This window comes from Delphinus delphis, chromosome 4 (assembly GCF_949987515.2).
Source record: "Delphinus delphis chromosome 4, mDelDel1.2, whole genome shotgun sequence".
Taxonomy (NCBI): Eukaryota; Metazoa; Chordata; class Mammalia; order Artiodactyla; family Delphinidae; genus Delphinus; species Delphinus delphis.
The window spans coordinates 20360635-20375726 of NC_082686.1; the positions used below are offsets into that span (position 1 = coordinate 20360635).

The 15092-nt window shown below is 35.6% G+C and overlaps 1 pseudogene; it reads left to right on the forward strand.

Moving 5' to 3' along the window:
* The first annotated feature begins 8714 nt into the window (after nucleotides 1-8714).
* LOC132424349 (small ribosomal subunit protein uS5 pseudogene) overlaps nucleotides 8715-15092 on the forward strand; it is a 38518-nt pseudogene continuing 32140 nt past the window's right edge.

A 15092-nucleotide genomic window follows, 5' to 3' on the forward strand; every position in this document is an offset into this window, starting at 1 on the left:
AGGAGAGTTCAAAAGGAAATTGACTTTGATTTTCTTGATTTCTTGAGGATATAATGCAAGTCTTTTTCCCCCTCTGAGGTAGCGAAATTAGGTTGCAAGTGTCAAAGACAATGATTTATGGTTGTGGTCTTTGAACTAGGTGTCTTGAATTAAAAAAAAAAAAGTACTGCATTTCATGGTCTTTCCTGATAAACTACAGGAAGAAGTCATACTGATTCAATGCAATGTTTTCTGATGGAGTGTTGCTGGGACAAATTTTATAAGCAGATTATGTTCCAGAAGTCTTAACCGTGTTCTGAAAATTATCAAAATTCACTTTCTGTTTGTTTGTTTGCTTTTGTTTTTGAGGTTACAGCCTTGGGATAAGACCATTTATAGGAGAATGTGTTTCTTAGCTCTCCTTCTTAAATATAGCAAGCTTTGTAGTCAGATTTTGTGATCAAGTGTCAATGTGAAATATATTTCTCTAATTTATAGTTTCTGTGGCAGGATTTGAAAAAAAATAAAATATTGTGTTTCTCATAAGAAGTAGTAGTAACTTTAGGTAAAAATGCTTTGTAAGTAATTTGGACAAATTTTGTTTGAGGTAAATCTATTGTTTAGGTAAAAAGTAAAGTTCTCAATAAACTGACAATTTGCTAATAAGTGGATATCATAAGATGTTTAAATACAGCATCTAAATTATTACTCAAATTTTTCCACCTTTTTTGATGGCTTGGAGTTCTATTAAGAGCCTATAAATAGAGTAGTCTGCATTGATTTGGTAGATAATATTTATACATTGTCAATTGAATTGTACAGGAACACCACTAGTGATTTCTTTATATCTTGACTCAAAATCCTTATGGGGAGCTCGATTTGTATGTTAGAAAATATGGTGGCCTACTCACTGTAGGCAGTAATGCAGATTTGCTGTCTATATGCATTCAGCTGAAATTAAACGGTAGGTCCTTGCTGCTCTAAGTGAGATTCGTGAAACTTGTTAGAAAAACAGTAATTCAGGCCTGTCTTCAGATCTACAGAATTAGAATCAGCATTTTGACAAAGAACTAGGCGAATAATTGGATGCATGTTGAAGTTTGATAGCACTCTTCCAGGCTTTTAGAATGTAAAATAAGGCATCCACTGCATAGAAAATCTAACTCACAGACAAGACCATCTTTTCACTATTGTAAGATTAGACATAAGGAGCAGCATTAGTCTTGGGTTTCTCTACTAACAATTTTAAACCTGTTAGAATACCTAAATTAATATAATCAAATACAGTATAATCTTATATGATATCACATCATATTTTTACATTAGAATTGGATCAAAATTTCAGAAAGTAGATGCCAGTGTTTTCTTTCTACAGGTAAAGTATCTGAGACTTGAGAGGTGAAATGGCACACTCAAGCTTCCACAGCTGGTAAGTGGCAGAGCTCTGACTACTGTGAAGGTTTCTGGAATCCAGTCAAGGACTCACCAAAAAGAGATGCTTTCTTCACTCTTCAAATTCACTAAATATCTTTATACAATTTTTATTTTGAATTTTAAAAATGTATACCTGTCATTCATAAGCAAAAACTATCTGTGCATAAATATGTGTATATAACACATACTATACCAGTATTTAATGATGGTTATATAGAAGAAAAGAAGTTAAGGGTTATTTCAGTTGGTAGAATGAGCAAATATACACAATAAAATATTTGCAACTATTATATATTAAAAAATCAGCTGTGAGTGATATTTTTATGTGGTGTGTGATATATGATCTGACTTGTATGTATATGCATGGTTGTGTGTGTGTGTGTGTGTGTGTGTGTGTGTGTGTGTGTGTGTGTGATAGAGAGCTTAATTCTTATCTTCCATTATAGTAAGTCAATATAAAATGGCTAATTTGACAAAATGAGGGAGAAAGAGAGACAGAGAAAGAGAAACGGAGTAATAAGCATATTACTTAGAAATATAGAGGTAGCTTACCAAGGTGCAGCTAGAAGACATGGACTATGTTGCCTCTGGAAACATAGGTGGACAAGGATGTTTTAATGGTTGGCCCTTTTCCATTAAAAACCTATATTTTGGTAAACCTACCTATCGTCTACCAAGAGCCTGTAATAACTTTTAAACATAGGTTTAAACTTTCAAAAGGAGAGAAAAAAAGGAAATACATCATGGTTCACCTTATGTACAGTTCAACAAAAGAATTCAACAAAACACATGCAGATCAATTGATTCTGAAAGTAGTTGATTCTGAAAATAGTGCACTGTGTTTAACTGGCAATTTCAGTTGGGTTGCAGGAATCTGGAAGTATAACCTGAACTCACTTCTGTTTAGCACCTTGGCAAAGCTCAGATGAGTAAAACAATGTTATTAGAAGATTGCCATAATTACCATAGTAGAAAAATATTTATCTAAAAAGAATACCAGAAAATATAGCTACAAAAAAACATTTCTTGAGTATCAGTAAAGGACACTAAGATTCCACTGAAAGGAAATTAATAACCCTGGAGCGGTCATAAATTGTTTTCTTACTTTAACTTTAAAGGGAAAACATCATAAACTCTATGCTTTAACTTCAGTATGGGGGGGTGGAAATGCTTTTCCTCTTAACCCTTTTAACGCGAAGATGTATTTAACTATTTTCTTTAACTGGAAATTTATCTATTTTTTCTCTTGTTTCCACCTCTGTCTGGTGTGCTTCTTATACAGCATTCAAATACAATGCTAGTTTGCTTACTTTGTCAAAAATAGAGCAATTGGGTTTTTCACAGATAAGTAAATTCCTAATAAATGACCTTCTGCAAGAAGCTCTTTTAAAATGAAGCAAGGGTGTGTTTACTGCAAGTTGGAGCCAAGAAGGAAACTGTATGAACAAAAATAAGATTTGTACAACCAACCCTCCTCACCTGCCCCCAAAATAATGAAAACATCATTCCTCAACTAGGACCACACTAAAAATAATTCTAAATATGAGAAGAAACTAAAACAAAAACATGTTTTGAATGGCCATTTAATATTAAGCTCACAGTTAAAGAAAAGATGTCTTTTAGACATGTGTAATGTCCACAGAGGACATTAGAAAATTAGGGAAAAAACAACATAGGTAAACTATGAAGGGGTGAAACCATATTGGTGGATTTTCATGTCTTCTTCAATACTGATTCCTTTAAATATTAAGAAAACATAAAAACTCTAAATTGCCACCCTAAATTAGAAATAATCCCAGAAAAGAATCAGGGTTATCTGGAAGCAAAAAAGCAGCTTTATTGTTCCCAAGGTTTGCAAACCAGGGATACAAAGGCTTCCTCAGTAACTGAAAGCGTGTTTCTCCTACTTTTTACCCTGTGAAGGGGGTGAGGGATTTTTAAAAGCAAAAACCTCGAAAGTCACAGTTGGGAGACTTGTAAGGAGGTTGGATGGTCCTTGCAGTCTGACCACAAGTCCTTGCAACTAGACCACAAGTTTTTGATGGTTGCCTGTCATCCGAGCTTCTCCTTAGGGACTTTATCCAGGTAGGACCCTTAGCAGCATCATCAGAAGTCCTTATAGTTTTTGTTCATGGTTTTTTGTAAGAACACAGGGTACGTGACTGAAGTCCAGGTGTGTCATGACTGCCTGGCTCCATTTTGGGTCGCTTTTGGCCACACCGGGTTAATTTTCTATGTTCTTTCCATAGGGCATTTCTCTCATTTTTACCTTTCTTTAGGGGATTTTATTTTATTTTTACAAAGTAGAATAATTTTGAAGTATATTGCTAACGGGTGTTCAGTGTAATATTTTGGACCTAGCTGTATATTTTTTTCCCGTATACTTTTTTGTGTTTGTAACTACCAAAAAAAATAAAAATAAAAACACAATTTAAAATGTAGGCTTTCATGTTGGTTACACTGACCATATTTTTAGGTAATTTGTGGATTCCTAATGAATGGCCTGAGAAATGGCATTGCTAATGGATTTATGCTGATTTTGCTTATTGTATTGTAGATCTAATAAACAAGGCTCAGATCATAGAATTGTAGATCTGTGAAGAACTCTCTCAACAACGCTTTTATTTTACAAATGAGAAATCTTTAAGTACAGAAAGGTCACTCAGAAACCTTTAAAAACATAAGTGAATTATTTGCCTTTGTAGCAAAACTGGAAGAAAATTCCAAGTCTCCTGACTTCAATCCAGAGTTACTTCTTCAGGCCATGCTGCCTTTCTGTGTGAAGAATAATTGATTCACTCTCAGAGTAATAGATTTCTTTAGCAACGATTTGGAAAACAACATGAATCCTAAGGAAAACAAGTGAATGTTGATCTTATCTGCATTTGGATAAGCGGCATTGTACTTAGAGGTAGAGGATATTATATGTTGATACAGAAAAATGGATTTCTAAGACCATTAAGGAATGACTCAAAGAGCATGTCACTTATTGGATTCTTTTATTGGTTTTGTCTGTGAGTACAAGTGAAGTGTTGTTCCAAAGAAGCCATATCAGAAATGAGGAAAGATCTCCAGCAAGGACAGATACTTTTAAATAAGACTGATATTGTTTTGTGTCAGAACTCTTAAGAATAGCACAAAAATGAAAACCTCAGCTCTAAACCTAAAGCATATTCCCTCTCCACCAGTAACACAATTTGAGTTGTGTGCCGTGTTTGCATTTGGCTGACTGTGCTGGTTCAGTCCATTTTTTCCCTCCTTCTCTTCAATATAATTAAATCAAATTTGTATGCTGAGTCTGTGATGACTAAGTCTGGCTGTTCGCTGCCAGTAAAATGTTTTGCTCTCTACATTTCATGTTGGTTCTCTTTCTATTAACAAAAATGGAATTTTCAGGCTTCATTACAAGATTAAACTTCTGATAGAATTAAAGATTATTGATTCTTTCTTACCAGTTCCAAAGCAATTTTCCTCTAGGGACCTACCACCCTGAAAACAAGAACCCTAAAACACAATTTCTCCAGGGATACATTTTTTTCTGCTCAGCAGGGAATAGTTTGGTAGTATATTATCAAACTTGGCAGAGGAGTTAAACAATGTAAAATAGAATGATTTGAAATGAATGAAAAAATCTGATATAATTGTGTGTATAACCACCTCAAAATACTTATGAGATGAGCTGCACCTCATTACCTGTGACTTCAGAGACACAATTGTTTAAGATTTTTATAAAATAACACAGAATGCTGTCCCTTTTAAAACAATAATTGTTTTCTTTTGCCTTTTGAAATTGAAGATGTAGTGTAAATTTTCAAGAGGCTAAAAGACTGGTTCCCTTCTCCCTCAATGCAAATATGTTAAGATAGTGTTAATTTTCTTGTTTACACAAGAATTAAGTTTTCAGTCTATTTTTTGTCATGTCAGTAATAGCCACTGATGATAATAAAAGCAATAACTAAATAACTAGATAAATAAATGAAATACTGTTGTCTCTCCTTTCTCTTGTTATTTTGTTCTTTCTTTTCATTTTCCTGTTTATATGAATGAAAAGAGACAGCCTGATCTCTTTTTCAAGGGAATGTTTTAAAATTTCATGCTTAAAACTATGTCTGGAGAAGACCTTTTATCTTACTTAGCTTGAGAAAAGAGTGTTTGCTAATCTAAATGGAGAATATTTATTTCTTATTGTATAATTTCAGTTGAGTGATTTTCTCAAAAAGCTTAATATTGGGCCTAAGAATTGCCATTAGATCAGAGAACTATATGCAGATAACTGAAGACATTCCTCCCCAGCCATCTTCATTTAAGCTTCTTCTTATCAAAGAATAAAGAGCCAACTTAGACCATTATCTGTTATACGTATTCACTGTACATAGAATGCTTTGTTAAACCTCACAATCTGAGGTCAAACTATATATGAAAATGAAATGATTTTGTATATAAGAATGCTCTAAAGAATCCACACAAACAGCTAGTGGAGTTAATAATCAAGTTCATCAATGTGGTAAGATATAAGATCAATAACAACAACAACAAACACCCACATTTTGTCTGTAAGATAATTGAAAACTAAGGCTGGATTGGGCATGAAATTAAGCTAAAGCCACACAGTAGTACATTGCAGAACAGAGTTCTGAGTTCAAATAAGTCTGACTTTAATACACGTTTTTTTTTCCACCCTCCCTCCAACTATCTCACAATTTCTTCTGTGTTCAATTCAATGACTCAATGAATATTTTGAAATAAATGGAAGAATTTTATTAAATAAAAATTACCCCACTTCTGGGCTTCCCTGGTGGTGCAGTGGTTGAGAATCTGCCTGCCAATGCAGGGGACACGGGTTCAAACCCTGGTCTTGGAAGATCCCACATGCCACGGAGCAACTAGGCCTGTGAGGCACAACTACTGAGCCTGCACGTCTGGAGCTTGTGCTCCGCAACAACAGAGGCCACGACAGTGAGAGGCCCGTGCGCCGTGATGAAGAGTGGCCCCTGCTTGCCGCAACTAGAGAAAGCCCTCACAAAGAAACGAAGACCCAACACAACCGAAAAAAAATAAATAAATAAATAGTGTTCCCTTAAAAAAAAAAATTATCCCACTTAAAACATTTGTATGCCATTATAATAAAAAGAAATTTCCATTTATTCATTGTCTGGATCAAAAAAAAAAATTGGAACTCTCTTTGAGGCTAATAGCATAATAAGTGTTGCCTTTTGACCTGTGTGACACTAAAGATATACAGCAAACTCTAAACAAGGCTTTATCCCCTTGGGACACAAGGGATGCTGGCTGCAGTTTATCTCTCAGATTTGGCAGCATCTCTGGTACTGTAACTCTAGGGCAGGCTCTCATTGCTTTTCCTTACCTTTGATTTCTGGTCTTGCTGTCTCTGCTGTGAGTTAGCAGAAGGATGTTATTGCATTAAAGGTGGAGAACTTGAGCTAGGCTGGAAGAAAGTTGGGTTGCAAACATTCTTGGAATCATGAGGAGTTTTGAAGCCAGGTCCTAAAGATAATATTGAGAAAGAGTCAGGAGAAAGTAAAACCAGTCTCTGGGAAGCATAATGGGAGGACAGGAAGGAGGGGTAGGGAATCCAGGATTGGAAACTAAGGTATTATTATAGCTCAACTACTCACTGTATGTGCACCTCTGGTTCTGAAGGCTAAAAAGATAAAAATAAATTTCACTAAAATTTTATCAATGCATACTATAATCAAGCAAAATAATGATCTTTCTCCCTTAAAAAAACAGTATGTCACTTATAACATGTCCTAGGGATTTAAAAGGTCTGGCTTCTACATCTCCCAGCCATCAGTTGTTTGTAATGGCTTAGTAAAGGAAATAATTTTGTTTTAGTTTACTAGATTTATACATTCACTCTCTCTTAGCTGAAATGAAGGGTGGAATTTGAATTCTAAAAACATGCACTTCGTTCCACAAAGTAAGTTAATTTTCAAGTTCATCAGATGTGTATTTATATAGTGATTGTATCTGTCACATAAACATTTTGTCAATCACTGCCTTCCTTCTGTTCTGATACACTATAAATTCCATCTAAAATGTAACGAATACTTTGCTTGTTCTAAGTATAAATTGATTGTGGCAATGACAAGCATTTTGCCAAATCGCATATGCTCTATTATTATGTTGAATTAACCAAAGTAATCATTGAAGTTTTAAATTAAAAAAAAATGTATATCTAAGTCAAAATTAAATCATGAAATGATTTTGCTTTTGCCCTTTAAATTCTTTTATCTTTTGAATAAACACTTGCTTAAAACAACTATAAATATATAAACTAACCCAAGATCTTAAATTATAAAACAAATCAGAATGTGTGAAATAGCAATAGAATCTAATGAATAAATCAAGTTATCCTTCCTTTTTTTGTACTGGTATTTTGCTTGGTTATACTATGTATGAAAGAGATGAACTTTTTCCTTTAAAAGATAATGGCACATCACTCTTGGCAGTCATCACAGTAATAATTCCTTTGAGCAAAAATCACCAGTGAATGACAAAATTAGTGAGCAAAAGTTGAAGTGAAATTAGAATATTTATATGGTCTCAAAGTATCTCTGCTTAAGTACTTATTAATTACAAGAGTATAAATATTAACTTTACAGTGGAGAAACCTAGCAGGCACAGCCTTAACCAAGTGATCAACATTAACATCACCTTAATGGGACAAATTAACATTATATGCCTCTTGACATGATACACTGAGAGGAACACCTATTATTTCTTTGGTATTATTGCCAAAAGTATATAACCTGAATCTATGAAAAACATCAGACAGGCCCACACTGAGGGACATTCTACAAAGTAACTAGCCTTAACTCTTCACAACTGTTAAAACAAAAGCAACCCTGAGGACCTGTTCTATACTTAGCAAACATGGAATTAAATATGTGTGTTGCTATATTGGATCATGAACAGAAACAGACATCAATATGTAATTTTATGACTTTGACCATCATATATTGTTTATATAAGAGAATATCATTTATCTTAGAAAATATACAGTGAAGTATTTAGAGCTAAAAGGACATATCCCTGTAAATTATGCTCAATATTTCCAAGAAAACATAAAGAATGAAAGAGAATAAAGCAAGTGTGTGAAATGTAAATATATGAGGATTTGAGAAAGCTATGTGAAAACGTTTTTTGCAACTTTTCTTGTAAGTCAGATGTTATTACAAAAACGTTTAAAAAATAGAGTACTGGCAAAAAAATTGGAATTTTGAGATAATGTCAAAGGGAAGAGAACAAATAATTAAAATTTTCCGAGTCCCCAGTGAATGCCTGGAGTGTCCGAACCTGCCTCCTGGGTTTCAGCAGCAGTGAACCGGGCAGCGGATTTCAGATACTCAGACTCCACCTTTACTTTCACCTGCATTGGCGACCCCAAAAGTGACTCTCAAGGCTATTGGAGCTGCTACACCAGGCAAGACCTTCAAGATAGCAGGAGAGTAAAACTTGGAGATCACCTTCCTCCCCACAAATACGTAAGAAATATATCTACATGTGGAATAACTCCTACAGAACACCTACTGAACGGTGGCAGAAGACCTCAGACTTCCCAAAAGGCAAGAAACTCACCACATGTCTGGGTAGGGCAAAATAAAAAAAAAGAAAAAAACAGAGACAAAAGCATAGGGATGGGACCTGCATCAGTGGGAGGGAGCTGTGAAGGAGGAAAGGTTTCCACACACTAGGAAGCCCCTTCACTGGTGGAGACAAGGTAGGCAGGGAAGCTTCAGAGCCATGGAGGAAAGCTCAGCAGCAGGGGTGCAGACGGCAAAACGGAGAGATTCCCACACAGAGGATTCGTGCTGACCAGCACTCACCAGCCCGAGAGGCTTGTCTGCTCACCCACCGGGGCAGGCAGGGGCTGGGAGCTGAGGCTCTAGCTTCGGAGGTCGGATCCCAGGGAGAGGACTGGGGTTGGCTGTGTGAACACAGCCTGAAGAGGGCTAATGCACCACAGCTAGCCAGGAGGGAGTCTGGGAAAAAGTTTGGAACTGCCTAAGAGGCAACAGACCATTGTCTTGGGGTGTGTGAGGAGAGGGGACTCAGAGCACCGCCTAAACGAGCTCCAGAGAGAGGCACGAGCTGCGGCTATCAGCGCAGACACCAGAGACGGGCATGAGATGCTAAGGCTGCTACTGCAGCCACCAAAAAGCCTGTGTTCAAGTGCAGGTCTTCTCTACACCTCCGCTCCCGGGAACCTGTGCAGCCCACCACTGCCAGGGTCCCATGATCCAGGGATAACTTCCCTGGGAGAACACACAGCACGCGTCAGGCTGGTGCAATGTCATGCTGGGTTCTGCTGTTGCAGGCTTGCCCTGCATCTGTACCCCTCCCTCCCTCCAGCCTGAGTGAGCCAGAGCCCCGTAATAAGCTGCTACTTTAACCCCATCCTATCTGAGAGAAGAACAGACACCCTCAGGTGACCTACACGCAGAGGTGGTGCCAAATTCAAAGCTGAAACCCGGGAGCTGTGTGAACAAAGAAGAGAAAGGGAAATCGCTCCCCACAGCCTCAGGAGCAGTGGATTAAATCTCCAGAGTCAACTTGATGTACACTGCATCTCTGGAATACCTGAATAGAGAAGAAATAATCCCAAATTGAGGGGGTGGACTTTGGGAGCAATTATATATATATATATATATATATGTATATATATATTTTTTCCTTTTTTTCTTTTTCTGAGTTGTATGTGTACACTTCTGTGCATGATTTTGTCTGTATAGCTTTGCTTTTACCATTTGTCCTAGGATTCTGTCTGTCCTATTTTTTTCTTTTTTTTTTGTATAGTTTTTAGTGCTTGTTATCATTGGTGGATTTGTTTTTTGGTTTGGTGGCTCTCTTCTTTCTTTCATTCTTTGTTTTTTTTTTTTTTTACTTTTTACTATTTTTAATAATTATTTTTTATTTTAATAACTTTCTAAATTTTATTCTGAGCTATGTGGTGCTCTGGTTAGGTGTCAGGCCTGTCCCTCTGAAGTGGAGGAGCTGAGTTCATGACAGTCATCCAGAGACCTCCCAGCTCCACATAATAACAAATGGCAAAGATCTCTCAGAGATCTCCATCTCAACGCCAATACCCAACTCCACTCAAGGACCAGCAAGCTATAGTGCTGGACACCCTATGCCAAACAACTAGCAACACAGGAAAACAACGCCACTCATTAGCATGAAGGCTGCTTAAAATCATAATAAGGTCACAGACACCCCAAAACACACCAATGAATACGGACCTGACCACCAGAAAGACAAGATCCAGCCTCATCCACCAGAACACAGGCACTAGTCCATTCCGCCAGGAGGCCTATAAAACCCACTGAATCAATCTTAGCCACTGGGGGCAGACATGAAAAACAACAAGAACTACGACCCTGCAGGAAAAGGAGACCCCCAAAATAGTAAGTTAAGCAAAATGAGAGGACAGAGAAACACAGCAGATGAAGGAGTAGATAAAAACCCATCATACCGAACAAATGAAGAGGAAATAGGCAGTCTACCTGAAAAAGAATTCAGAATAATGATAGTAAAGATGATCCAAAATCTTGGAAATAGAATAGAGAAAATGCAAGAAACATTTAACAAGGACCTAGAACTAAAGATGAAACAAGCAACGATGAACAACACAATAAATGAAATTAAAAATTCTCTAGAAGGAATCAATAGTAGAACAACTGAGGAAGAAAGGATAAGTAACCTGGAAGATAAAATAGTGGAAAAACTACAGCAGAGCAGAATAAATAAAAAAGACTGAAAAGAATTGAGAACAGTCTCAGAGATCTCTGGGATAACATTAAATGAACCAACATTCAAAATATAGGGGTCCCAAAAGAAGAAGAGTAAAAGAAAGGGACTGAGAAAATATTTGAAGAGATTATAGTTGAAAACATCCCTAATATGGGAAAGGAAATACTTAATCAAGTCCAGGAAGCACTGAGTGTCATACAGGATAAATCCAAGGGGAAACAGGCCAAAAGTCATATTAATCAAACTATCAAAAATTAAATACAAAGATAAATATTAAAAGCAGCAAGGGAAAAAATAACATACAAGGGAATCCCCATAATGTTAACAGCTGATCTTTCAGCAGAAACTCTGCAAGCCAGAAGGGACTGGCAGCACATATTTAAAGTGATGAAAGGGAAAAACCTACAACCAAGATTACTCTACTCAGCAAGGATCTCATTCCAATTTGATGGATAAATTAAAATCTTTACAGAAAAGCAAAAACTAAAAGAATTCAGCACCACCAAACCAGCCTTACAAGAAATGCTAAAGGAACTTCTCTAGGCAGGAAACACAAGAGAAGGAAAAGACATACAATAACAAAACCAAAACAATTAGGAAAATGGTAATAGGACAATACATATCGATAACTACCTTAAATGTAAATGGATTAAATGCTCCAGCCAAAAGACATAGACTGGCTGAATGGACAAAAAAACAGCACCCATATATATGCTGTCTAAAAGAGACCAACTGCAGACCTAAGGACACATACAGACTGAAAGTGAGGGGATGGGAAAAGATATTCTATGAAAATGGAAATCAAAAGGAAGCTGAATTAACAATTCTCATATGAGACAAAATAGATTTTAAAACAAAGACTATTACCTGAGACAAAGAAGAACAAATACAAAAATGTATTAAAGACCTAAATGTAAGGTTAAACACTATAAAACCCTTAGAGGAAAACACAGGCAGAACTCTCTATGTCATAAATCACAGCAATATCCTTTTTGACCCACCTCCTACAGAAATGGAAATAAAAACAAATATAAACAAATGGAACCTAATGAAACTTAAAAGCTTTTGCACAGCAAAGGAAACAATAAACAAGACCAAAAGACAACCCTCAGAATGGGAGAAAATATTTGCAAATGAAGCAACTGACAAAGGATTAATCTCTAAAATTTACAAGCAGCTCATGAAGTTCAATGTCAAAAACACAAACGACCCAATCCAAAAATGGGCAGAAGACCTAAATAGAGATTTCTTCAAAGAGATATACAGATGTCAACAAAAGCATGAAAGAATGCTCAACATCATTAGTCATTAGAGAAATTCAAATCAGAACTAAAATGAGCTATCATCTCACACTTGTCAGAATGGCCATCATCAAAAAATCTACAAACACTAAATGCTGGAGACAGTGTGGAGATAAGGGAACCCTCTTGCACTGTTGGTGGAAATATAAATTGATACAGCCACTATGGAGAACAGTATGGAGTTTCCTTAAAAAAAAACTAAAAATAGAAGTACCATATGACCCAGCAATCCCACTACTGGGCATATACCTGGAGTAAATCATAATTCAAAAAGTGTCATGTACCACAATGTTCACTGCAGCTCTGTTTACAATAGCCAGGACATGGGAGCAACCTAGTTATCCATCAACAGGTGAATGGATAAAGAAGATGTGGCACATATGTACAATGGAATATTACTCAGCCATAAAAAGAAACAAAATTGAATTATTTGTAGTGAGGTGGATGGACCTACAGTCTGTCATACTGTGTGAAGTAAGTCAGAATGAGAAAAACAATATTGTATGCTATCACATATATACGGAATCTAAAAAGAAAGAAAAAAATGGTTCTGAAGAACCTAGGGACAGGATGGGAATAAAGATGCAGACCTACTAGAGAGTGGACTTGAGGACATGGGGGTGGGGGAAGGGTAAGCTGAGATAAAATGAGAGAGTGTCATGGACATATATACACTACCAAATGTAAGTCAAAACTAGTGGGAAGCAGCCGCATAGAACAGGGAGATCAGCTTGGTGCTTTGTGACCACCTGGAGTGATGGGATAGGGAGGGTGGGAGGGAGATGCAAGAGTGAGCGGATATGCAGATATAGGTATATGTAAAACTGATTCACTTTGCAATACAGCAGAAACTAACACACCACAGTAAAGCGATTATACTCCAATAAAGATGTTATTTATTTATTTTTTTCTATAAAGAAAAGCCCAAGCCTAGATAATGTCACTGGTGAATTCTTCCCAAAATTTAAAGAGAACTAAAACCAATCCTCCACAAACTCTTGCAAAAATAAAACTAAAAAAAGAGGGACTATTTCCCTTCTCATTCCATCTGTCCATTATTACCCTGATTTCAAAACTATACAAATATATCACAAGAAAAGAGTATTACAGAACAATATTTCTTATGAATACTGACACTAAAATTTCCAATAAATAGTAGCAAGCCTAGTTCAGCAACATATTAAAAAACAAACAAAAAAATGATAACACAATGCCCAAGTTGAGACTTATTCCAGAAATGTAACTTTGGTTCAAAATACAAAAAAAAAAAAAATCAGTGTATTATAATGTATTAATAGAATACAGGAGAAAAACACATAGTCATCTTAGTAGAGCAAGAAAAACAACTGATAAAATTCAGGATATAACATTTTAACAAACTAAGAATAGAAGGAGACTTCCTTAAGGTGATAAAAGGAATTTATTACAAAAGCTTACTGCTAACTTCATTCTTAATGGTAAAATATTCAATACTTTTCCCCAAGATAAAGAACAAGACAAAGAAATTTGCTACTGTCATTTTACTCAATATAGAAGTTATAGACCAGTTAATTAGGCAAGAAATTGAAGTGAAAGACCTTCAGCTTGGAAAGAAAAAAGTAAAACTACCTCTGTTTGCAGATGACATGATCTTGTATATAGAAAACCCTAAGAAATACACATAGACAAGTACACACACAAGTATGATGATTAAGTGAATTCAGCAATGTTGCAAGTTACAAAATTAAATAAAATAATTAAATGTACTTCTAAATACTAGCAATGAACAATTCAGAAATTAATAGAGCACTTCCATACAACAAATAAAATACTTAAAAATTAAATTAACAAAGAAATGCAACACTCGTGCAGTGTAAACTATAAAACATTAATGAGGGAAATTAGAGAAGACCTGTATAAATAAAAGATATCTTGTGTTCATGGATTAGAAGACAATATCGTTAAGATGATTGCAATAATTTCTAAATTGTGCTATAGATTAGACATCATTTCTACAAAATCCTAGCTAGTTTTTTTTTTTTTTTTGCAGTAATTGGTAAGCTGACCCTAAAATTCATATAGAAATTCAAGGCATTCAAAATAGCCAAAATAAGCTTGAAGCAGAGGAAGAAAGTTAGAATACTCATACTTCCCAATTTTAAAATTTAATACAAAGCTACTGTAAACAAGACAATGTGGTGCTGGCATAAGCATAGACATATTAGACCATTTGAAAAGAATTATGTGTCTATAAGTAAACACAATCATTTATCACCAATAGATTTTCACCAGGGTGTCAAGATAATAAAGCAAGGGAGAAAGAGTCTTTTTAACAAATGGCACTGGGGCATCTGAATATCTCCATACAAAGAGTAAAATTAGCTCTCTATCTTACAGCATTTATAAAAGGTAGATCAAAATGGATCAAAGAACCAAATATAAGTGATAAAATTATAAAAAAAGGAAAACATGTAAACCTTTGTGACCTGGGATTAGGCAACAGTTTCTTGTAAGTGAAATCAAAGTACAGTTAACAAAAGAAAAAAAATACATAATTGACTTTATCAAAATTAAAACCTTTTGTACTTCAAAGGACACTATCAAAAAAACTGAAAAGACAATCTG